This window comes from Sebastes umbrosus, chromosome 1 (genome assembly GCF_015220745.1).
Source record: "Sebastes umbrosus isolate fSebUmb1 chromosome 1, fSebUmb1.pri, whole genome shotgun sequence".
Classification (NCBI taxonomy): domain Eukaryota; kingdom Metazoa; phylum Chordata; class Actinopteri; order Perciformes; family Sebastidae; genus Sebastes; species Sebastes umbrosus.
Genome location: NC_051269.1, coordinates 38,024,012 through 38,050,682, shown reverse-complemented (window position 1 = coordinate 38,050,682; position 26,671 = coordinate 38,024,012). Strand labels below are relative to the sequence as shown.

Here is a 26,671-nt window from a genome sequence, read left to right as displayed (position 1 = left end):
CAGAGTACTGTACTGTCCTTAGTGCGCCCCAACCACGTCGTACCCCCAGGGCAGGACTCGGCCCACATAAAAGGCGCCAGCGGTCTGCGGCGATGTCTGCAACCCACCCGAGTCGTCTTGAAACACGGACCAAGGAGTCTAACACACGTGCGAGTCGGAGGGTGCAAGCAAAACCCTGTGGCGCAATGAAACCAAGGGCCGGCGCGCGCCGGCTGAGGTGGGATCCCGGCCCCGCGGTTTCGGGCGCACCACCGGCCCGTCTCGCGCGCACTGTCGGGGAGGTGAGCGTGCGATAGGACCCGAAAGATGGTGACGAGAGGATAACGCCACACTGACGTAAAGTGGTATTGGTGCCGTTGTATCAGAGCCATTTTGCGAGTACGAGTACGAGTATGAGTACATGAGCACAGTATCCCTATTCCTCACGGTGACATTTGTTACAGGAAACAGCTTGATAGCTTTAGGAAAAGATGGAAGTTGCGTAACTTAAGTACGGTATGTAACTTACATGACAAATGAATCAACATTGACTGGTTTCACACGTGATACGAACACCGGTCTCCTGACGAAAGTCTGACCTCCTCCCTACGTGGCGTTTGTCACTCTTCATATTTCCTGGTTCAAGATTACGTGGATTACATACAAATTGATTTTGTGGGATATATATGGTATATGGGATAGATATGGTGCCACCATCGGGTTGATATTTTTGGTTTTGAGTGGAATGTCTCGACGACCATTGAATGGATTTCGATGTAATTTAGTGCAGACTTTCACGGTGCAGACAGGATGAATATTGAGCCCCGCATTCATTTGAATGGAGCCAGGCTGTCAGCTGTTTTGTCATATGTGACATGTGGCTCTGTTCTAGTTTTATCTTCATGACGCCAATGTCCCTGGCAGAAATAACATGCAACTGTGAAGGCGCAATAAAGCCAGTCTGAACTGATTTATTTAAATCCATGTCCAAGGCACAAATGTGCGCTGGAGAAAATTGGGAGTCATAAAACCGAAAGCCCGTGGGATTGGTCCTCTGATGCGTGCTCGGCCTTTTTTGTACGAGTTAATGTGGCTGGAAGAGCAGGCTCACTGCTCTACAAAAACCTACTATCCACCACATAGCTGGACTCGTGCTTCTTTTCGTCCCACGTGAATGAAAAAAGCCCATCTCTGAGGCCCTTCTCCAGTCAATAGTAGCAGTCTGTACCTAAATATACTTCCCTCTGTTTTCTTGCTTCGTCTAGGCAGCGACACAGTTAATCTGCTCTTGGTGTGTTGGTGTAAGGCAAGAGAAAGAGAGAGAGAGGCTCACATACCACGCTGAGAGAACGAGCGGGGAGGAGTGGCGAGGCGCCAGGTGACTCAGAACGGGGGGTCAGTGCGGTGGGAGGTGGTGAGATGAATGACTGAGGTGTGAATCCTTGTCGCTAATGGAGGCATCCACCTCCACCGAGCTCTTTTTCCTGAAGTATATGATTAGCTCATCTCCAGCCCTGTGTTCAGCTCCGTGCCTTCAGCCTTTGAGCCCGGTGTTTAAATATCCCTCTGTGAATTTGTACTTGGCATAAAGTCCCACCACGAACCCCACAGAGGCTGTTACAAGTAATATCTATCGAGGTGACACGGTGTATTTCAGCTTTTAATGCGCTGTCTTGATGTAAGGCAGCTTTTTTTTGCTTTATGTAAAATCTGAAATGCTTCCTCTTCACACTTCAGCGGCTAATCTGACCATTCTCTGCGCCCGTTGTTAGTTGCCGTGGTTACAAAGTCCTTCAGTGTGGCATCATAGTACAGTACCGTTCCTGCTCAATGCAGAGAAAAGCATCATTTGCTTTGGAGGAGGGCGTACGTTGTAAGCCGCATACTGCTAAATTTAGACGATTGCCCCCCCCCAGTTTGTCTTTTGGAGGTCCAAGAGGTTTGTTTATGTCTTCAAAACAGCGAGTAGAGATAAAACATTCACGTGTATTACCGCATCGGTGTTACTATTGTGTCTTTCATGCAAGAGGAGTAGGATCAGTTGTTTTGAATGACTTTCATTGGATGAGCTCATTAATGTCTACCACCTGTTCCCTCAGCCCAGTTTCCCTCCTCCTTATCTGTTCACAAAGATTTTAGCAAAGTGGATCTCATTCAATGTGAAATTGCTGCATCTCATTAAAGCAAATGTTGGGCTAATTAGTGAATCACCTTCAGGGGAGAAACATAATTCTTATAAACAATATCTTCCCTCTGTCACAACACACACACACACACAAGGGCAGACGTAGTGAGAATGTGCCCACGGCTTTAGCACAGTTTACTGTACTACTGTACACTGTTATTCTTGGGATCTTTCCAGAGGACTCGGGCTGGGACAGAGTGGCAACGAAAGGTTACGACTTGCTGACAAAAAATTTAAAAAACGCAGTTTCAGGGTAAGTCATAAAGATGCCGTTCCAATAACCGTAAAGGTGCTAAATACGGGATTGGGAGCATTTCTATTGCCTCTCAACGGCTCTCAACATGGCGACGACGAGCCAGCCGTTTGCAGCTAACGGTGCTGACAGCGCTAACAGAGCAAACAACGGCGAAAGTGCTGACAGAGATAACCATGGGGCGCACCACCGGCTCGTCTCGCCCGCACCGTCGGGGAGGTGGAGCGTGAGCGCGTGCGATAGGACCCGGAAGATGGTGACGAGAGGTTAATGTCACGCTGCCGTAAAGTGTTATTGGTGCCGTTGTATCGGACCCGATACTGGTATCGGTATTGGTGCATCCCTACCTGAGGGGGAAGCGGAGGGTGGGTGCAAGGGTGGGTGCGATGTCAACAAAGTAAGGAGAAGCTCAGATTACAGCTCACACAGAGGGAGAGTGACTTCATTCTCTGCTCAGGTAGACATTACGCCACTATATCTTTACATAGCAAATAGTTGTTTTGATGCTATATTAATGCTCTGCATATCATATAGAGCACCTTTAAAGTGGCTATAATTAATATTTATATAATAACAATGTATGAAATTAATGCAGATCCCCTCAGATTCACAGAGCTGTATAGCAAATTTCAGCTCATTTTTTAGCTGTCCGGCCCACCGCTTTACTGTTTTGGTTCACACTCATAGTGCCAATTTCAGAGAAAAAGCTCTATAAACCCACCGTGCACTAACTGCTCAGCACCAAACAGCAGACAGACACAAGCTGATGAACAAGTTGGAGTATTTAGCAGCTAAAGAGTCAGATATTTCCCTCAGGAGTTGGTAGAGACCAGAGCTACAAGAGTGTGAATACTGGACATTCATTCATCAGGTGACAGAAACACGACTCCAAAAGAAGGATAATGTAGCTCTGTAACTGCTGGATGTGTAAACAAGTAACTGTTCAACAACTTCACCATATCAACTTAAGGTTGATGATATGTCAATGTTGTGTTCACAACTTGTTTCCGCTGACCCCAAGTGGCCAAAAAACACATTTATTGCAGCTTTAATGCACTGTTCTATTGAGGCAATAAAGATAGTGGCAGATGCCCATAAATGTTCCTTGTTGTGCACTTAATAAAAAGTAATTCAATAGTTAAATCATTTGTTTTTACTGCATATCACTAATTTGTAATATACAACGTACTGTGAGCGATCAGGCCTGCTGAGCTCATATGATATGTGTTGTTTAGAAAGAACAAATGACTCTGTTTTGCTCCCTCTGGTGACGCAGACCTTTACGATTTAATTGCATACTGTCTGTACAGTAGTTGCCTGCTCTATTACCAAGCCCCTTCTCCTCGTCCTCCTCCTCCTCCTCCTCCCGATTGTTCTGCCAGAAGCCAAACCTGCACTGTTGTACCTTACAACATTGCAAACTGACAAAGCTGAGCTCGTCATCGTCCTTAAAATCCAGCTCAAAAACAGAAAAAAAACACAGATCATAAAGCCTGTTCAACCTCCAATGTGCCTCTTTAATATAAAAGTATCTAAAAAAAGCGTCTATTATAGCACGCCGAAGCCAGAGCGTCATTGAGTCGTGATTCAAGGGTCGACTCGAAGCACATCTACCTGTGTCCCCACGGTGACAAACAGCCAACAGCGTGAGGGATAGGCATCGATTGTAGTCATGCAACTGCCGGCTGTCTTCAAGGTCTGTCATGCAACTTTAATGAAAATAGATTTCCCCTGTCCTTCACCTGTGCAACATGAAGACCAGTACAACATGTAGAGGAAGCCATATTAAACAGGGCCGAGAATTCAATAAAAGCACTGACACGCGGAACATGACAAACAGAAGCTGGAAGCTTTCATTTCTATTTTTCCATCAGAAAATAATCTAATTTCCAGCATTACATCTACAGTGGAGTGTTTTTTTGCACTGATTTTGGTTAGTAACAGGAGATGTCACTGGAAATTTCAAGACATTTCATCAGTTTCTTGTTGCGTAGAGCAGAACCATGCTGCAGAGTCGATGCATTAAAATGTCACCTGAGGAATCACCTTGCTGCGCACTCAAATATCACGTAAAATGCCATCTTATTTCTTCAGGACGCAGTCAGCAAACAGCACGAATCAATAATAACACCTTCCGTCCATCAGCAGCCTTTATGGTGTCAACCCCTCTACTACTGTTGTGAATGAGAAAATGACAGAGCAGGCATCTGGGGTGAAAAACTAAGTGGTGATGACAGCAACGCTCCACATAGGAGGCCCATTACTCCTCTAATGCACAGCGGAGAGGAGAGGATGTGCCACATCAGGACCGCGGCAACGTCACCGCATGCCTTTGCATAAGCGACTGGCTCGCAGATGAAAATGTCTACAGTGGCAGCATGAATCAATGTTGAGGTGAAATATTAATCCACTTCCATTTAAAATTCCCCTTCAAATTCTCTATTTGTGGATGCCAGGCAGGGTGGCTCTTTGAAGCTGCATGGTGCCAACTAACCCTTTCACTAAAGACGAGGTTTGAGGGCAGAAAACACTCCTTCTGTTTGATTTTTGTTTTGTTTATATTGGACGCTTCCACCATCTTAACCATGATTGATGACATTGATTTTTTTTTTTAAATTGACACTAATTGTTGCTTCCTCTTAAACAGTGCAGGCAGTGCCATGTGTCATTAAAACATAAGTGCCGTTGTACCACCCATAATGACTGAGGACACAGTCAGTGTCAGCACTTGTTCCCAGATGCGTGTGACAAGAAGAAACCAGCCAGAACAGAATAACACAGACTGAATCCACCGCCGGCCCTCCAATAGAGGAGATTCACTGATGTCACTTTTTCATGAAGTTACCTCCCTCAACAACGCCGAATGGCAAAACAAACTTGGCAAGTTTGCAATGAACCAGTAGAGATGCAATACCAAGAGGGAAACAAAAAAATATGTAGCAGATAGATAGTGGTCTGTGGAAAGTTGAAATGTGGCCAGTTTACTGATGCATACTGTATGTATGCAGGTATATATAGCTACGATATGTGGCTCTACAATGGGGAAGTACTGTAACATAACCCTAAACCAGGGGTCAAAAACCTGCAGCTCCGGAGCCACATGCATCTCTTGAGCCCCTCTCCAGAGGCTCCCTGTGGATTTAAAAAAAAAAAAACTGTGGAAATGAATAACTGTTTTTTTTGTTTACATTTTCATTTTTATTTATCATTGTTGTAGGTCTATTGTACGACGGTATGACTGAGTATTAGGGCCACATTGAGGAAAAAAGATAAATCTGAGATAACGAGAATAAAGTCATAATATTATAAAGTAGTAATTTTACGTGTTATTTTCTTTTTTCTCGGAAAGTTATGACTTTATTTTGTAATATTCTAACTTTTTTCTGGAAATCTCAGATTTTTTTTCCCTCAATGTGGCCCTAATACTCCGTAGTACATTTGCACTTGGCCCTCACTGCATTAGACTTATATACTATATACTTAGACTATAAGCTGTGATACCTTCATCACAATGCTCAAATGCTTTGCAGCTCCAGACAGATTTTTTTTTTTTTGCCTAAAATGGCTCTTTTGATAGTAAAGGTTGCTGACCCCTGCCCTAAACAAAGCCTCAAGACTGTACAGGAACCTGCTTTGAAGCTGACGTTACAACCGCATAAAAGGCTCGTTTACTGTTGGCCGCCGCCATATTGAGTTCCAGGTTCAAGCCATGGATGTGTTAAGAGAACTGGATACAGCGTTGGAGGCGGGGCCCTGTTCATTCTTATGAAAGTTGCTCAGTGGCGCATGCAGACAAAATGGCTCGACTTCCGACTTCCCGGATCTTTCGCATCCATTGGGCCAATGGAACAGGCACAGTAGCGTCCGTTCGTTCACATGGCTCAGTCACGGGGTCACAACCGTCACGGTGTCGTCACGGCTTGCTAACTCCGCCTCCCAGCCCTCGCTCCAGCCTCGGTCTGGTTCTCATTCACATGAACGGAGGAAGAGAAATAACTCCGGATTCAGCTATTAGTGCGTTTTACAACTTCTAGGGCCTAATGACTTAAATAAGGGGTATTAGTGCGTTCGTACTGGGGAGTTGATTCACCTTCAAAAAAATTATCCGCTGAGTTACAGACGTCTCTTTCCCAATGTAAGTCTATAGGAAAAAGTATTTTTGGGCCCAATGGCATCATGTGACGGACATGTAAGTTGCAGTACCGCCGTTTGGCCACTACGGAAGTTGGGATCAATGACCGGCGCTCTTCCTGGGGGCTTGGTTCAAGCCCACTCTCAAACTTGAATATTGTAAAGGTTAGACATTGATTGACTGAACGTGAGCGTTCATGATTAATCAATTAAGATTGATCGCCTTCATGTCCCTTCAGTCTTTCCCCGTCCAACACAGTGGCCAGATATTGCTTATCCAGGCATCTCTACATTAGGCCTAAGTGTTGTCTGTAAATAACCAACCTGTTAATAGCCAACTGTTTTATCTATAGGCTGAGGATTGTGGGTCAGAATAGCCAGAAAAGCATGCTGGCTTGCATACTGCAAAAAGAGACCGGATGTAGAACATCCTGGTATTTTTGGTATACTGCATTTGACATACTATGTACTGGGACATACTAGATCTTTTTTTTCTGGCATACTAAATAGTATGGTGGTATGCGTACACAGGATGTCTCTGGTTCTGTTACATCTTCTGTGGTGTGCCAAGGCCCCATCTCCTTTTGACCATCCACCAATGGGAACAAATCTTAATAATATTCATAATAACCTGCTGTGTGAGGTGTGTTAACAGATAGAAGATGATCTGAGTGATGGCTTGTGTTGAAGCAGTGACATTTACTGACACATAATGATTCATAAGAGTGTGCTCTTATGACGAGGACAATCAACCTGTAATATATGCATACGCTGTTTGTTCACCTTCAAATGCATCCATCATCATCATCTCTGTCACAAACGGGAGCATTTTCTCTTTCATATTGAGATTAGCAGCTTAATGTCAGCTGTTGCACGACTGCTACAGGTATCACTGCAGGACTTATTCGCCGTAGTATCTCCCTCATTTCACTCTCACTCACTTCTCACAGCGTGATATCGATCCACTGTGAATGGAGAGAGCACACTCGAGTTACAAAAAAATAACCCACGTGTTGCTGCAGTTAGTCTCTGACTTCACGGCGTCACTTATTTCTGCACGGCTGCTTCAGTCATGTGAGGACAGCGTTGGGTTTGATAGGTGGACAACAGTGGAACCCATTAACAAAAATAACCCCCACTGAATCAAGGGTGCTGAACGTCTACGTGATTTATTCTTGTTAGTTTACGGGACGCGGTGTGCTCAGCAAGAACTGATATCTGAGGCATTATATTCATATTTGCATGACATCACAATTATGAAACAGGCTGCAGGCTGTTTGGAAATGAGCGAGCGTGTATCACGTTATTTCATTTCCTCTGTGCTGCAATGTTTGGCTGATGTAAAAAAAAAAAAGAAAAGACATAAAAAATATACAGTTTCTATATAAAAATCTGTATTTATGATGGTTATGTTAAGTCAATACAACAGCCAGCCTCTGCAGTGGCTGAGTATCCACACACGCTTTTGATTCTCCTCTTCAAAGCGAGAGGCTGCACTCACAGTCCACACACTAGAGTTCTCATAAAAAGAGCCAGTCCTATCTTATTACTTTAGATCTAACCCCTTCCACACTTGAGGGATGTTGTCTCTGACTTAAGTCATTAAACTCCCTTCTCTTGTATAATACAGGTCCCTCACTCATACTCAAAGGCCGGCTATTCTTATTTCCTCACAACTCTGCGAGACAATATAATGAAACACCACATTGAGAGCATCTCCAATAATGTCAGCGGCAGCAGCAGCAGCGGTGCCTCCTCCTCCTCCTCCTCCTCCCGGTGACAATTCCTGTGCTTTCGTGTCAAAATGTGCACTTCACTCTCCATATAGAGAAAATGACCCTGCCCACTCACGCTGACACATAAAAGTTGGGCAAACAAATAGCAGCGCTGCATCCACAGTCTCCGCTGAGTGTTTTTGATAAATGAAAAGTAGAAGATCTCAGATATTAGATCATCTCTCTAACCCTCCAAATGATATCGGTGCTGCAGTATATATACACCAATTTATGCCCCAATATCGCTGCTCAGTGTGATCTAGTACAAGTACTCAGCATAGTACACCTCTTGACTTTGTGCAGTAAGAGCACACATGACGTTTGTCGTGAGGCTCAGGAGCATTAGCGGCTGAGGACTCTCAAAAGTGCCATAAAAATTTTAATGAGCACAAATAAAACCACACGCGAGGAAGAGAAATATATGTGTAATATCTTAGACATAAAGGATACTTGTGCAGTACAATATGTGCTGTATACAGCAGGGCCGGCTTAAGGCATAGGCCATATAGGCGGTCACCTATACGGCGCCACCTTCTGGGGGGCGCTGGTCGCCCTCTAAAAAAAATAAAATAAAAAAAAAAAACGCCGGTGGGCGCCCTTCCTCATTGTCTGCATTGAGGTAACAAATGAACAGATAAATAAATAAATAAATACACTTTTCACCCCTGTAACTCTTTCTCACACTTTTTCATCTACGCGGCTACACTTATTTGTTAATAAAAGTATAAATTGTTGTGAAACTGACTAAACACTTTTAAGCCAACAATATCAGGGACCAATTGTTAATTTATATTATAATAAATACAGTTATTTATGAAAATAAAACCCTTAATTTTTGTCTTAAAACCATTGAGATATCTGATGTGTGTTGCGGTGACCCCAGAGTGGCGACGCCAGCAGCGGTGGTGGGGGAATACTAACAAATTTCATCTCAGCCCTGCGTTTGGTTTCCTACGAATGTCCAGCAACACGTGTCAATTTACGATCGTTACATGCATACAATCTTTTCAAAATAAACTTCCGTCTTCACAGGAAACAACTTGCTTAGGTTTAGGCAATAAAACAACTTAGTTAGAAATAGGAAAAGATCGTGGTTTGGCTTAAAATAACTCTGGAAGTGGTGTTAGTTATGTGACAAATAAATCAACGTTGACTTCGCCGGTCCCCTGGACAAAAGTCTGGTATTTTTTGACCCACCCTGACCTCCTCCCTACATGGCGTTCGTCGCTCTTTATATTTCTTGGTTCACAATTACATGGATTACACACGGATAGATTTTGTGCGATGTACACAAATTACAGAGCATTACTTTCCGTAGGTATAGCTACGAACAGTGTATGAGATCTGAATACAAATTGCGCCTAGGGCACCAAAAGGACTCGAGCCGGCCCTGATACACAGAGAACCACAAGGCAGAAAGTCATACAACCATTGATTGGTGCAGTACTTCTATAGAGAAAGCATAGATCTGAATGAGCAGACTTCCAGAAATTGATCCCACAGCTACAGGAGAACCTACTCCACTGTCCTGCGAGTCATTTCCATTCATTCACAACGTCACGGTTACCCTCATTATTTGCACATTTGTACATCTGCAGTCGCATTTTTCAAAGCAACCCTCACATCTCCACATTCCTCTATCGTGCCGGCAGCTCGCACAGAATCAAGAGCAGATGCAACACAAAAGTTTCGAAGCGGCTCTATCCCCGGAGATCTCATTGTGTGCAAATTGCAGAGGCTCTGTGGTAATCTGCTGCGCTTTCCTGTCGCTGCACGCTGCCACGGGGCCACCTGGGGTCCACCGCAGGTCTGGACCTCCTCTGGAACTGAACAAATCATTACATACAGCTCAGTGGTAACCCGGTGTGCGTGCCTCGGCTTAAAGGGCCTTGAGGATGTGACATATGGATGACTGGCATCAACCTATATGGTAGAAATGCACCCGTGGTGGGGTTGTTTTCCACCCCCAGTGTGTGGCTCAGCTGCCTGCCAAAGGTATAGATAGACCTGAACCTATATCTAAATAGCGGATTAATAATAATGAATGTCAAAAGGCAGATTGAGACTTGATTAAGTTATTCTAAGTCTGATTAAATCCTAGAAGTAAATGTCAGAGTGGCTGCTCTCTAATGTTCTACTGAGGAGATTAGTGTCAGAGTCTCGCAGGCTGTTACAGTTAAACCGTATCTGCTCGCTGCATGCTGATGGAGTTATGAACCGGAGCCTTTGCAGAATGCAAAACAATAATTATGGCACGTTTCCAAAAAGCTAATTAACAAAAGGTCATCAGTGTGTTTTGTACACAAACAATATTTTTTTGCGTGTGGTATTTGATCTTTTGACCGTTAACCTCAATGAAAATCACACTTTTAAGGCGGAGTGAGAGGCGTATTAAATTTCCATAAAAGGTCATAATTCATATTTAAAGGTCTTGTATGAGGTCGCTCTGTTTTAAAGCCCCGTCTTTAACCCTGACCACTTCCTCATAAGAGATGAAAAACCACCAGACGATGTCAGAGAGCATTACTGACCTTTGACATGGTAATGTCTGCCCGGGTTTTTCACATTAAAAGCTTGCCCCTGCGGGAGGCTCAACACAAATCAGTAAAAATGATCCTGATATGTTTGAATGTTGCTCTCACAAAGTGTTGCAGCAGCATCCCCAACAGAGTTGCAGCATCAGCACTTCTACATAGATGTGTGCCAGTGAGGAAGTCTTAGTGCTGTAGGCTATAAACTCCTGGAATATATAAGAACTAAAAAAAACTCTTATTGCTGTGAGGGTTCAGGATGATGAGGAGGTCTGATGTTTCTATGTTGCAACTATAAAGTTTGCAAAGTACCATTAAAAAAAAACAAAAAAACATTTAATTGGTGCCAATTAGTCTCAATTACAACACATTATTTTGTACATATCTTCAGATTAGTTTTGGAAACATTTTGTTGCAATAGAGTGCACATTTGTAATGAAACTTTATTTAAAACGACCCAAATTGTACATTTAAATGTTTTTTTTTAAGGCATTAGATGTAATGGTGGGTTAATTGACGCCAGTGCATCAATGCATTGTTCTTTATTCTCTCAAATATGATGTAACGAACTTTAACGTTTAGGGTTACTGTTATAAATAGACTTAAATGCATCCATAATGAAGATTTTTTTTTTTAAGTTATCGCATTTTGTGCTTTTTCATTCCGTAAATCTGATCCATCTATTGAGAAAACATCCCAACTTACCTTGACACCAAATTCCGCCTCTGAACGTTTATAGGATCCCAGTGACCGTCAGAGTCGAGTTTGTCCTCGGAGAACCCCCCTGTACTCCTGTAACACTACACGTCCCTGGGAAGTTTTAGAGAAATAAAAGTACTTGGTACTACGTCAGATTGTTGCGCTCCTGCAGCCTGGAGTCTGTAGTAATACTGGACCATCTGTTGTGCTGCGCGCGTCGAGCTCTGCGCGCTGAGGAGGAGGAGGAGGAGGAGGAGAGGAGATGAGGAGGAGGAGGAGGAGGAGGAGGGAGGTTAGTGTCCAGAGCGCAAAGCGGATAGGAGGAGAGGAGGAGAAGAGGTCAGATCAGATCTCAGCCTCCTGAACACACCACCTTTATGTTAGAGTTGACAGAAATCAGTGCGATGTGCAGCCTGATAGACCAGCACAGAGTGGAGTAGAGGATGCACCTGCACTCACTGTCACTCTACCACCAATCTAACCTGTGCAGCAGTGGGTTAAAATAGTTAATCGTGTTTAATCTCACATTTTTTTTATCTGTTCAAAATGTACCTTAAAGGGAGATTTCTCAAGTATTTAATACTCTTATCAACATGGGAGTGGGCAAATATGCTGCTTTGTGCAAATATATGTTTATATTTATTATTGGAAATCAATTAACAACACAAAATAATGACAAATATTGTCCAGAAACCCTCACAGGTACTACATTTAGCATAAAAGGAAAAGCTCAAATCATAACATAGCAAACTGCAGCCCAACAGGCAACAACAGCTGTCAGTGTGTCAGTGTGCTGACTTGACTATGACTTGCCCCAAACTGCATGTGATTATCATAAAGTGGGCATGTCTGTAAAGGGGAGACTCGTGGGTACCCATAGAACCCATTTTCATTCACATATCTTGAAGTGAGGGGTCAAAGGACCCCTTTGACCCCTTCCTCGCCAAAATTTTGCGTACGTTTGGAGCGTTAGTTAACCTTCACGACAAGCTAGTATGACATGGTTGGTACCACTGGATTATGTTTTCTAGTTTCATATGATACCAGTATATTCACTCTAGTTTTAAAACTGAACCCGCTACAACCAAAAAATTGCAAGTTGTGTTAAAGCGTTAAAGAAATCAGTGGCGTTAAAATTAATTTCCGTTAACGCGTTGTTATCATGTTAACTTTGACAGCTCTAATCTTAACATTTCACTTCACAGTAAATGAAATGAAGGAAGTTGTGAGAATCACATAAACAGAATTACTAACATAATATTGTCTATAGTTTATACCTGGACATTATTACTGTAGCCTGCCTGCTGTTATATAGACTCTCTCCACTGTAGTCAAGTGATGGACTGAGATATAAAAGCAGCCCTGGAGGTTGACCAAGAGCAGCTCTACACAGGGCTGGCAGAGTTGTTATAGTGCCCTATTTTTTCTCTCACAATATGCAGTAGCACTTAATCATAACAAAAAATGAAGGGAGTGCGATAACAGGTTCTTTAGAAAAGGCATATCAGGTATGAGCTTGTATTCAATATGGAGAGGTAAAGGGAAAGACAGGAGAATTAGGCTAGTTGATATTATTCAGACTACAGCTGCAACGAATAATCGATTAGTTGTCAACTATTAAAGCTGCAGTAAGCAGAATATTTTTTGCATCATTGTGCAAAAAATCCATAATAACCTTTCAGCATATTGTAAATCAAGTGTTCTGAGAGAAAACTAGACTTCTGCTCTTCCTCAAGGCTCTGTTTTCAGGCTTTAAAACATCTAGCCTGTAACATTTGAGGAGAGAAATAGACATTACAGTAACAGAATATTGATTCATATTTGATCAGCGCTGCCTAGTTTGACCGTTTGATCGGAGTTTGTGAGTGATTGACAGCTGCTCAGAGACGGCATCAGCTCCGATTGGTTGTTTTCTTCCAGTTTGTGAAATCTTGCAGATGCCTTTAGGAGCACTGGAGGACACAGAGGCACATGATTTTTTTTTTCAAGTTACCTGTCTCATGCTCTACTGTCAGGATATAGTGACCGTTTTATAAAATTATTTTAAATCATATTTGCTCCAATTCTATGCACTGCTGCTTTAATTGGTTTGAGTACTTTTCAAAAGTCAAAATTCTCTGATTTCAGCTTCTTAAATGTGAATATTTTCTGGTTTCTTTACTCCTCTATGACAGTAAACTGAATATCTTTGAGCTGTGGACAAAACAAGACATTTGAGGACGTCATCTTGGGCTTTGGGAAACACTGATTGACATTTTTTCACAATTTTCTGACATTTTCTAGACCAAACAACTAATCGATTAATTGAGAAAATAATCGACAGATTAATCGACAATGAAAATAATTGTTAGTTGCAGCCCTAATTCAGACTGTGGTTATAGCCAATGTGTTTGCAGCACCAGACTTCTGCCAAAAAGTAGCTGGCCATCAGATGCTGCTGCTCTGTACTTGACAAATTAATTTATCTAATTGGAAATCATTTTTGTACGCTTGTTTACTCCAGTTAATTTGTTTATGAGTTTTAAATAAATGCAGAAATGTGTTTGTAGGAGTGTTTCTAGTAAGACTGATGTGTCCGATCACTTGCTTGGACTGTTGGTTCATCTGAACTTTAAAAAAATAAGTGTTGTTTCATTGTATCATAAGATAAGATAAAATAAGATACACTTAATTGTCCCGAAGGTAATGTGTCTTGGACACATACAATATCTGCTGTAAAGAAATACAAATAACATAGTGTGCATAAACACAGTACATACACAGGCTGTCGTCAGTCCACATGCACACATACACAATACCTGCAGTACTTGCATAGACTGCCAACAACCAACAAATTGCACAGTGCCTGTCATAAGACAAACCAGTAGTGTACAGTAAAAGTAAAGCAGCCTAGTCAACATAGAATATCCTCATACAACGGTTCGTATGATATCTTATGAAAAGTTATTCCTCATTTTTCGTGCATTTTCCTACAAATGTCCAGCAACACGTGTCAATTTCCACTCATTACATGCATACAGTCTTTTCTAAATAAACTTCTGTCTTCATAGGAAACAACTTGGTTAGGTTTAGGCTACAAAAGTACTTAGTTAGGTTTAGGAAAAGATTGTGGTTTGGATTAAAATAAATTCCGGAAGTGTTGTAACTTTTGGACGGAGTACGGAAGTTTTGAAAAAAATAAATCACTGTTGACTTCTGGTCTCACACAGAATACAAACAGCTGTCTCCTGCATCCACCCCGACCTCCTCCCTACATGGTGTTTCCTGGTTCACCATTAGATGGATTACAAACAAACTGACTTCTTGGGATTTATACGAATTATAGTGCATTATTTTTCATAGGTATATCTACAAACGGTGTATGAGACCAGCCTGTCTCATTTAACACTGTATCTAGCAAAGATAGGTGATGTACCAGGTGGTGCTCGCAGCTTTGGAACATTTTTATTTTAAAAATCAACAGAAACATCTCTTTTCAGAAAAAGTGTGAATGTTTCCCTGGATAATACATAGAAGAGGCTATCAACTGTCTTTATAGATACTATTTCGTAGGTGTTCAATTATAGCCTGTGCTGGGGTGGCGGAAGAAATCTCTGTGATTGATATCTCAAAACCTGGGCAATAAAACCATAATCAGCAAGTCCAAGCGGTATATGAGAATATACGTTTTTATGTAATTTGGATGTTTAAAGCGTCAAATCAAATCATCTGCAGCTGGCCTCTGATAGTTCTTGGAAATGAAATCACGCTCTAACATCCTTAGATTTATCAAACCCTCAAGGGGTCCACATGTCCACACACATCGTAAATGAAGCATGAGGGGAAACATATACATAAAACTAGGAAGTGAACACAGTGGAGGCTCATGGCTTGAGACACCGGATACTCGGAGAGCAGATGGTTTTCCCTCAATGTGACAGAAACTGTACGATGCTCCACATATGTTCACAACGATGAAATCAAAGGTCAAAAGAATCCAGTTGCTACGAGAGAAATTACACACTAAAGTTTTATAATAAACAAACTGAATGCATGTTGGGTGGCTAATTCTTTATTTTCAAATTGTGTCCCTGCCAAACATGAAACAGCTTAAAAGTAAAAACCATCTGTGTTCCAAACAGAAGTGCATCCCTCCTCCGAGCACATCTGCCTCCTCACCCACATGTGCTGAAATCTGCTGAGGCAGGTGAAGATAGAGTCTCCCACCCGGGACGAGTATTTTTGGCGTGGCAGAGACAGAACGTTGACCCCGGTGTCGCTGGGTGCCATCTGCAACCGCCGAGAGAAGCCGAGCTGCCATACTGGCCATTTACAGCTCCTGCCAACTGGGATCATGCTTCTTCAGCTGCTCACGATGTGCTCGCCAGGCTTGGTCACCCCTCGGGACGGAGTGGTAGAAGAGCGCCGTAGCGCAGCGGGGTCGCTCATTTCTAACGGGCACTGAATTATGTTCAGGAAGCTTCTAATCCAACTTCAGGGAACCAATTTATGAAAAGTGGTGCAGGTCTTCGCTTTTTCTTTCACCTGAGGAGCTTAAAGGAGTCGTTGGACTTCTGCTTTCTTGCTGAAAGTTAGAATAGTAGATTGATACCACTCTTCACTCCGAGAGTGGTGTCCACTTTGCATGAACGTGCACGTTTTTGGTGAACTGAACGTATCCGATTGCAACTAATGAATGTGACCGTTAACGACGCTCGTGCACTGTGTTTTACGGCACCCAAGGATTTACAGCACCTGGCGTGCCGGCATGGCTAGTGCAATCAAAGGAACAGAGACATCAGTCACTGTCTATTCAGCCCAGTTGCACGGAAAGGCGTGTGATTGACACAGTATTGTGCAAGGCAACAGCGTGTAATTAGAACGCTCTCCTTGCTTTAGGCGTGTCGTTTTCACGCCATGTATTCTGTATTGACTGCAATGTAATGATGAAGAATAAAAGGGGAGAGGAAGGCGGGTGGATGGGTCCAACAAACACCGGACTTTCAACCAGGAGACCGCTGTTTGAGACCGGTGTCCCGTTAGTAACGTTTGTGATGTGTTTTCTGTTCTTATGTTACGTTGTTTCCGTATGTATTTTACTTAGTTTACGTGCTTATTTTAAGGCTAACTATGACGTTTTTCCAAAACCTAACTAAGTGGTTTTGTTGCCACCTGCCTGTACTGCACCTTCATACATATATGTAATATTCACACCGCGGAAAGGACAAATGTGCCACTGACACGCTATCTTGTGGTGGACCGGCGGGTCTATTACGCGCTTTGTTGTGATATCGGGTTGGTCTGTTCCATCTCCGCCTCCAAAGTCTCAAAATCAACTTGAAGAGCGAGTGAGTGTTGAGCATTTGCGAGGGCGTAGGGAGGAGCTTGCGTTTGTCACTGCATTTGTGCACGTGGTGCTCCCTCCCGCTCACAGATACTGTTCTGTGCGCTCGTATCAGGTGCACACACCTGTTTTTTATGTGGTTTTGAGAATAATTGAATGCCATAGCATCCAAACAGTTAAAAAAAAAATGGAAGAAATGTAAAGTCATTAATTTTTTGGGACTGTGAACTATGAACGTGAACTTGTTTGTTTAATCTGCGTGAACTGAACTTTGAGCTAGCTCTTGTAAGTGTGTGTGAACTTGCACAACACTGGCGTCAATCTTTTCATGTTTCAGCAAGAAATCGTAGAAGCTTTTGTTGAACTATTTCTTTTAATACTGATGATGGAGTCTGAATTTAGGAACAGTCTTTGTTAAAAGTTGCTACTGAACTCACCTGTTTAAAGATTATTTTTGTTTACCAGCGAACCGCCCCATGAACAACTCTTTTGGTTCTGTATATTTTAATAAGAAACGATAAGAAAAACACACACATCCAGAGACCGATAGGATGGCTGCTGGATCAAAGCAATATCTAGCAGAGCTGGAACATTACAGCAACAAAAACCCTTCTAACAGGAGCTGTTTGGTGTGCGGATCGATCTGTTTTTATTCTGTATCTTCTAATACCACATCCCCACTTAAATTGCCTACTGGCTTTAGTCAAACTTTGGTTTGTTTACATAGATAAGAAGATCCTTTATTCAGGAAGCAAAAGGAGTATTTTTGATGTCATTTATATGGGGGTTTATGATAATACACTGCAAGCAGAGCAGTAAATGCACCTCTCAATGCTGCCTGTAAGCTTGAATATACAGCAGACTGGCAGAACTGTAACAAGTGTGAAACAAGACCAGATTAGCGATGCCTAAGTGCTTAATGGGAACAGTTGAAGAGTGTTCACAGAGCGATGTCTGATGTGTTCAACACTTACAGTCAGTCGCTTTGTCTCCTGTCACGACCACATCAGTGATGTAATGAAGCAGGCAGTAGTTATTGCACAACGTCGACTCAGCTGTCATCTCTCAGCACTGGGACCGGAGAGACAGCTGGGGGATCTGTCACCAGGATGTCGTGTTCTTTAGGGCCTCGTCGTGTCTCAGATGGACAACCTGTGATCACTTCTTCCTCTGTTGATGGAGAGCACTCTCTGTGGCACACGGTCTGAGAGATGGTCATACAGTAGAGGATAGAGTTACTTATCAATTAATTGGCAACAAGCTCCAGAAAGGTTGGCTGTAATGTGTGTTTCATCTCCTCTCAGTCGAGCCACAGAGTGTCTACGTACAGCTCTGTGTCTTTATTCACAAGAGATTCAGGTCTGATTACATTCTGCAGTCCCTCGTCGTTGTGGTTTATAATATGCTGTTTAGTTTCTACCTGAAAAGTTTGTCTCTCTCTTTGTTGTTTTTGTGTCCCCAAACAATCTTCCCAATGGCTTCTTTTTGTTTTTTTAACAGCGTTCCCAGTACTTTTGGTCACAGACAGACTGTGCTGTTTCACTGCGTGCACCTGATATCACAACGACATCCATGGCCTTGAAGCATCGCAGCGCTCAAGCTGGAGTTGCTATAGCAACGGGTGATCAGAGGGGTTATTTTTCTGTGTTTGTGAACATATTGAGGAGATGATGGGGGGAAAGATGATTTCATAATCAGTCACCAGCTAGAGAGCATTTGGTACTCACCAGCAGTGGTGGAATGTAACCAAGTACATTTACACATGTAATGTACTAAAGTACAATTTTGAGGTACTTGTACTTTGATTATTTCTATTTTACTCTACTTAAAGAAGTATTTCACCTCTGGAAAGATGATATTTTCCTAAAACTGGGCTGTGTATGCAGTAGAAAGGTGAAATGATTTTGAAAAGGCAGTAATATTCCAACACGTTCTCATCCCAACTCGTCACATACTGACGCTTCGTCAGACCTTTCAGCGTCACTTTTTGGTCGCAGTAAACATGTGCTTAACGTTGTGAATTAAACAAAAACACTTACTTAGATTTAGGCAACAAACCACTTAGTTATGTTTAGGAAAAAAACACATGGTACCCTTTAAAGGCCCAGTGTGTAACATTTAGGGGGATCTATTGGGAGAAATGGAATATAACATTAATAAGTATGTTTTCTTTAGTGTAAAATCACCTGATAATAAGAATCGTTGCGTTTTCTTTACCTTAGAATGAGTCGTTTATATCTATATAAAATACAATTTTGAAATTTGTCCTGCTTCAGCCGGAGTCGATAACATTACTCTCGTCGCCGCCGCTCTCTCTCTCTCACTTCAACACTCACTTTCCTCTGTGCACACACACTCTACACACTGGCTCTGCTCCAAATGGCTGTAGAGAGGGCCATTCACGTTTTGGCGTCGACCACCGTAGCTCTCCAACACGCTTGGCTCACGTGATAGGCTTCAGTTGTTTGCAATCTCCCCACCTCACCTATAGATTACACCAGATTGAACACACTGCACATTTAAAACTACTACATTTGTATAGTGAAAATCCGACTTGAAATTGTGAACACGGGACACGGGCGAACAGCTGATTGTAAAGTCAAAGTGAAACGTAACACACAAGACATGAACAGCAGTTTTCCTGGATGAAAGCCCTGTGTTACTGGACCCATCCACCTCCCCTCCAACTCACCCGGTGTGTCTCCTTCACTATTTAAACTACGTCACCACACTCCCGGCGCACTTTCTCAGTGCGTTTACTGTTACCGTGGATGGGTTTACATTGTAGTTAATGGAAATCCCAGTGCGTCTCATGATCTGATATCGACCCTTCAGAGGGAGTGAGCCGACACTTGACTGCCACTTTTAAAAAGGTCAGAGCTGGAGGCATCAGCAGCAATATGAGGATTCAATTAAAGCATGTCGTAGGTGTCGCAGATGGTTCACTTTATGCAAAACGTGTTTTTAAAATGGTTTATTTAAGAAAGTTTTTAAATGTAGGTGTGTGTGTCTCTCTTGTTTTCACACACACACTATCACTGTGTCTCTCAGCTTTCAGTTTTGACATGTTTTGAGGCTTCATACTCACCAACAGCTGTTTTGTCTTCCTTCTCTGTCAGCTCACAGACTCTTGTATCATTATTCCTGGGAGAAAAAGGCCATTCGATGAATTCAGATGATTCCATGACATAGACTTTGCTATTGCGAGTCACATCTATCCAAAGGAAGGATGAATGTGTCCCCATTACAGCCCATCACAGCACTCAGAGGCCTCTTTAAAGCCGGCACATCCATCCACTTCCCCCTTAGCGGGACTTTTTTAGCATCCTGCATCATAGAGCCAATGGTGAAATTGAAATTAAATTTGGAACAACGGAGAGGCTACAGATAGCAGGACCTGATTTTACTCTGTTATAAAATGCATCAGAAGAGAGTGCTTTTGAACTATTTCGGTGGCAAAAATGTCAACAGCAAAGGAACAATATAAGTCCCCTGAAAAGGCATATGAATGACACAATAATGCGGTGGCATTTAGCGTGAAATAAGAACGCCTTTCTTGCATTTGGCGTGTCATTTGTACGCCATGTAGTCTGTACTGACTGCAATGTAAACACAACCGCGAAGCCAATGACAGCATCACCCCAGGTTCACTTAAAGCTTCAGTAGGCAGTATATTTTTGGCATCATTGGGCAAAAAATCCCATATTGTAATTCAAGTGTACTGAGAGTTAACTAGACTTCTGCTCCTCCTCATGGCTCTGTTTTCAGGCTTTAAAAGAATCTACCCCGTGACGGGAGACTTTGACCAATCACAGGTAATTTCATTGAGAGAGCGTTCCTATTGGCCGTGCTCCGGTCATGTGACCAGAACTTGGCGTTCCTTCACCAGATTTTGCGTCACAAACTTTCTCATTTTACAGCTAAACAGTGCACTATAAGATGATTCTGAAAACATTTGAGGAGAGAAATAGGCATTACAGTAACATAATATTGATTCATATTTGATCAGTGCTGCCTAGTTTGACCATTTGGTCTGAGTTCGCGAGTGATTGACAGCCGGCTCTTATGGACGGCAGCTGGACAGCAGACCTCAGATCAGCTCTTACTGCTTGTTTTCCTCCGGTAAGTGAAATCTTGCAGATGCCGTTAGGAGCACCGGAGGACACAGAGGCACATGATTTTTTTCAGGTTACCTGTTTCATACACTACTGTCACGATATAGCGACCGTTTTATAAACTTTTTTTAAATCATATTTTCTCCAATCTCGCCTACTTCAGCTTAACATCAAAAGAGTTTGAAAATTCTACTGTTTTGCATGTTACATTAGTGACATGTTTTCCGTACTGATGGTACATAGTTTCCATGCATATTTTACTTAGTTACTTATTTTAAGCCCAAACCTCAGTGAGTGGATTTGTTGCCTAAACCTAACTGTGGATGTTATCGTAGTTTTGTTGCATGGAGTACAAATGACACGCGAAAAGCCTAAAATGCGTCCTCATGACATGCGGAATGTCCTTGTGATGTTGTGCTATTTATACGCCTTCCTGTGAGACCGGGTTGATAAGAGAGTGGTTACTGTAGGTAGAACTGGTTGACCTCATGACGAATATTAATTTACCTGCTATGAATTAACAGTGAATACGATGTAAGACAGAGGTTAGTTGTGTTTACTGCAACTGGTGTTAAAATGTTAAAATAGAAATGTAGGGCTCATGTTATATTTTTTTAATCCTTCAAATGAATTAGGCATGCCAACTCTTAAATGTCTCTGAACACTGAACAAATCCCAGAGTGTCCCAGTATTTCTAATATTTCCTTTGCAGCAAAGAGATTCTTACTTTGGATGAATGTGTAGAAATGTGATATTAGATGGTAACAAAACAGAGTTTTGTTATGCTGAAATGAAAAGCTGATCAAAGAGAGTATTACTAACCATTCCTCTCTTATAAAGCTGATTACCCTCCAGCAGGTGAATGTGTTTGTATTGAACAGTTTTTCAATGCGGGCGTACGGCCAAGTGGAAGAGCTGTTGTCTTCATGTCTGTTTATTTATGGCAGGTATCGGTACTCGCCAAGATTCCCAGTGCTATTTCTGGCTCTCCTGAAATAACACAGTAAGCTCATTTTTGTCAAAGGCTTTAAGGGCTTAGTTTAGATTATATGAATGAATACCCACCATGGTCACTGTGCTGATAAAGCTCCACAGATTTACTTCTGCAACTTCTGTAACAAAGAGAAAGGCTGTGAGCGAGGTGAAAACTATTAAGCTATGCTTATAACATCACAAATCAACTAGGAATACTCTCATGTCTGTGGGGTTAATATGAGGCTACAGCCAGGAGATAGTCATCTTAGCTTAGCATAAAGACTGGAAACAGCTAGCCTTCAAAGGAAACTAAAAAATCCGTCTACCAGCATCTCTAAAGCTCGCTAATTAGCACAGTCTTGTCGTCTTGTCATCACTGTGAAGTTGCCAGGCAACCAGCAGAGACTCCAGGAAGTGACTATACACGGCCAAGACAATGTAAACAGCGAGTCTACATTGATGCCGACTTAACCAGCCGACCTTACTGACCACGAGCAACGCCGATTTGTGTTCGTTATGGAAGACGCTCCATACAAATAAGTTCCATGCGACTACCCGTACAAACATTTACTAACATACTTGTAAACTGCTCAAACTAAGAAAGACATTTAGTGTTGTCATACAGAGGTTAACGACTTAAAGGTTACAACGTGCTGGGATCAAATATACCCTTGAAAACAGTAGACGTGTTGATGTGATTGTAAAGTTTTATATATTTACAGGGACTGTTGCAAAAAACATGTAAACATTAGAGTTAGAAACGAGAAGATGTTATAAAATAGCAGCTTGGGAGTTTTATTTTTCTTGCTTAAGTGCTGCGTCTCTCATGCAGTGGCGTCCACACTGGCTGCGTTTCTGCTGCTGCTGCTGCCAGCCATTTCTTTCGACATAGAGTTTGCCTTTCATAATGGCTATTTCATTTAATTATAAATGTCATTTATATTTATTTTAGACAGAAACAGGTTAAGGTGCTCATTTATAAATAATAGTAATAATCCACAATTAAAACCCTGTACTTTATTCATTCATGGAGCCCTGCAAGTCACTGCATTTTCCACAACACTGTCCTGTAAATATTTCAGAATAAAAGCCTTTTATTAATAAATGAAGGAATTCTGTCCACAGAAAACACTAAATGGCTTTTATTTTGAAACAAAAGCAGGAAGTGTTGAGTTAAAAATGAATCTTTCTCTTGTCTGTGACATTCTACAGATACAGACATTGAAAGTGTAGTAATGTAGCTGGTATGATGTCAATATACAGTCAAAAGATCACCTTCACTGTCTGTTGTTGCTGTGAATGGCACGCGGCACAAGGAAAAAATAGGCGAGACCTCGAATCTATAGAAGAAACGCAGCTGACACGCAGATGAGACGCGCTCCGCTGCTCATGTGGGCTGTATGGCTTCTCTAACCTGTTAACATGGTTGCCGATAAAAAATTAAAAAAATTAAAAATAAAAAAAAGCCCCACGCGCTGCTGACGTTCCCAGTGTGGCCAGGGCCTTAGGTTGCCGCTTCTGAAAGATGCTGATATAAAACCATGGTTCCGAAAAGTTACAGTAGTTCCTATTTTCCGCCGGAGAGAGTGATGTTCGTCAGCTTGCCGAAGGGTGCTTCGTTGAGCTGTGAGTGTGACTACAAACGGAGTTCACTCCGAGGGTGAAGGGGCTGGATTGGAACAGGGCCAAAACCGAAATGTGTCTTTTTTACACGTACAGATTAAACAAAGAGATGCTAAAATGTCAGCATTTTTGCATGCAGGTAGATTTTGTTTCCAGCCTTTGTGCTAAGCTTAGACAAGAAAGCGCAACTGAACTTTTCATCTAACTCTCAGCAAGAAAGTAAACATTTGTATTTTCCAAAATTCTTACTTCAGTCCTCATACATATGTATATACTGAGGTCCACTTTCGCAAGCTGACAGACAGGCTGACTGGCATGACGTGTGATGAAGCAATTCCTCCAGCTGTGGCCAGGTGGGTATAGGCAAGGACCCTGCAACATTGTGTTGTTTGGCATTCACCTGTAAACAGACCTCAGGCCCAGGCTCCCGGTGGAGGCTGAGAGAGAGAGAGAGAGAGAGATAGAGAGAGAGAGAGAGAGAGAGAGAGAGAGAGAGAGAGAGAGAGAGAGAGAGAGAGAGAGAGAGAGAGAGAGAGAGAGAGAGAGAATCTGAGGGTCACTTCAGTTTACATTAAATATGACAGGGATTACATTTCAGAGCAGTTTTCCTTTATTGTTTGTAACTACCTGCCGGTGGCTCTGGTCAAAATTCATTAATAAAACGATTTTTTATGGGGAATAAGTATTATTCTATCTAACAAAAAGACTGTTCAGATGTATTTATTGTAGTTTTAAAGTTAAACAAATGTATTTGTAAATTTGAAAGTGAATACAACAAGCAGAAGTTCAAGTTGTCCCCTCTCATCACATTGTAGTACAGAGCCCCTCTATCACCAGGACCACCGCCATGTCCTGGTGTCTGCAGCCCATAACTGCTCCGTGTCAATCATCACCCTGTCTACTGTCTTATTGCTCTTTTTGAGAGGAAAAGAACACTCGATGAGTCATGTCTGGATTTTGAACTCTCCCCCTGCGATTCTGCAGAGCTGCTGTAAAAGTCATCGGCAGCGTCTCGTGCCAGGCTCCTCGGGTCCATCTGCCAGACTGAGATCATACCATGAGATTGGTGGGATGCCAACATTGTTGTAAGCCTGTCGTGTGCAAGGAAATAAAATGACAAAGACACTTGCTTGTGTTACATATTACACTGCATTGATTTCCACTCACTGACCTAATGAAGACTTTTTATCATCAACTCCGGTGTCCTCTGTTGAGGGCTTTACATCTCAAGCCTCTATTAATACAATATTACAATATTAATGAAAATCCAAAGGTCTATTTACAGTACATGACTGTTTTAATGACCAAACTAGGGGTGTAAATCGATTAAAATATTTAATCGGGATTAATTGCATTTTTTTATCTGTTCAAAATGTACCTTAAAGGGAGATTTGTCAAGTATTTAATAGTCTTAACATGTTAGTGGGCAAATATGCTGCTTTATGCAAATGTATGTATTTATTATTGGAAATCAATTAACAACACAAAACAATGACAAATATTGTACAGAAACCCTCACAGGTACTGCCTTTAGCATTAAAAAAAAATGCTCAAATCATAACATGGCAAACTGCAGCCCAAAAGGCAACAACAGCTGTCAGTGTGTCAGTGTGCTGACTTGACTATGACTTGCCCCAAACTGCATGTGATTATCATAAAGTGGGCATGTCTGTAAAGGGGAGACTCGTATGACATGGTTGGTACCACTGGATTATGTTTTCTAGTTTCATATGATACCAGTATCTTCACTCTAGTTTTAAAACTGAACCTGCTACAACCAAAAAATCGCAAGTTGTGTTAATGCGTTAAAGAAATTAGTGGCGTTAAAACCAATTTGCGTTATTAACTTTACATCCCTAAAACAAACGCTTCCAAAATCAGAGCTGAACATCATGAATGCCCACAGCGAACAGCCTGGATCCACACAGTCCGTACTACTCATCATCTGTTGTTTTGATCATGTAACCAGGCCCCGGTCCGCCGACTTTCTCAATCCTCTATGATGTGTTCAATGTTTTGAGCAGATCTGCAGGGATATGTACAAACTCTTCCAGTCTCCTCATCCTCTTACTCCAACATGAATTTGCAGAGTTGTGCAACCCGATCTCATGGGAGTCTAAACAAGCACTACATTACGAGGACATTCTGCGTGTCATGAGAATGCATTTTTGCCCTTTTGCGTGTCATTTTTACGCCACGCATTAAAACTATGATAACGTCCGCAGTTAGGTTCAGGCAACGAAACCACTTAGTTAGGTTTAGGAAAAACGTTATGGTTGGGCTTAAAATAAGTACGTAAACTAAGTAAAATACATACAGGAACAAGGTAACATCAGTACGGAAAACACATCACAAACGTCACTAAAAAAACACGTCACAAACAAAATAACATTTAGGGACACGACGGCCGGTCTCCTGGTTGAACGTCCTGTCTTTGTTGGAGCCATTCACCTCCCCTCTCATCCACCATAAACGATCTTTTTCACTTTTTATTCTACGTCACTAACTCTGAGCGTAGCATATTCACGCGGATGCATTTACATTGCAGTCGGTACAGGCTACATAGTGTACAACTGACACGCCTAAAGCAAGAGAGGCGTTTTGCTGGCAATATGACTTGTGATTATCCTACCGTGCCATTCATATGCCATTTAGTGCAACTGGGTTGGATGTGTGATAGTGCCACATGGCCTGGAACCATAAGTAGAGACTTCCTTTGGAAGCGTTGGTCTGTGAGGAGGAAGTGGCGCTTATTGCTGGGAGGCAACCATCTGCAGGGCCTACGGCGAAGAACAGGTCAGCCATGTGGTAATGGTTGCTTCTCACTGCTCAAGGCAGAGGAACATGTGCTGTCACTTCCTGTCTTCACAGCTTCATCCATCCATCCATCAATAGGAGACATCTAGAGATCAGGGGCATCTGGGTCGCACAGAAGCAAAACACCCATCTATCAAGTTTGATTCTTGGCAACAACATAACCCTCAGCTCGGTTTTGTGCTCCGAAGAACACAATTGGCAGTGTTGTTTGGTAGGGAAGCCAAGAAGGGATCACCTCCTTCTCACTGCATGAGCAGGTATTCAG

At 42.3% G+C, this 26,671-nt stretch overlaps 1 protein-coding gene and 1 long non-coding RNA gene across 3 annotated transcripts in view; both read right to left on the bottom strand.

Annotated features, from left to right (window-relative positions):
• The window catches only part of LOC119491150 (caM kinase-like vesicle-associated protein), a 62,162-nt gene extending 50,396 nt beyond the window's left edge, over positions 1–11,766 (bottom strand). For both annotated transcript variants that reach the window (XR_005207552.1, XM_037774856.1), the window contains exon 1: positions 11,560–11,766. The gene's annotated coding sequence lies outside the window, so the exon portion shown is untranslated. The remainder of the gene's footprint in view (positions 1–11,559) is intronic.
• Positions 11,767–17,385: 5,619 nt separating this feature from the next.
• Positions 17,386–26,671, bottom strand: part of LOC119491161 — a 59,672-nt gene continuing 50,386 nt past the window's right edge. The window contains exons 3-7 of the long non-coding RNA XR_005207553.1: positions 23,839–24,026; positions 22,057–22,103; positions 19,965–20,020; positions 17,851–18,080; positions 17,386–17,747 (exon numbers count right to left, since the gene is read on the bottom strand). This is a non-coding gene — a long non-coding RNA (uncharacterized LOC119491161). The remainder of the gene's footprint in view (positions 17,748–17,850; positions 18,081–19,964; positions 20,021–22,056; positions 22,104–23,838; positions 24,027–26,671) is intronic.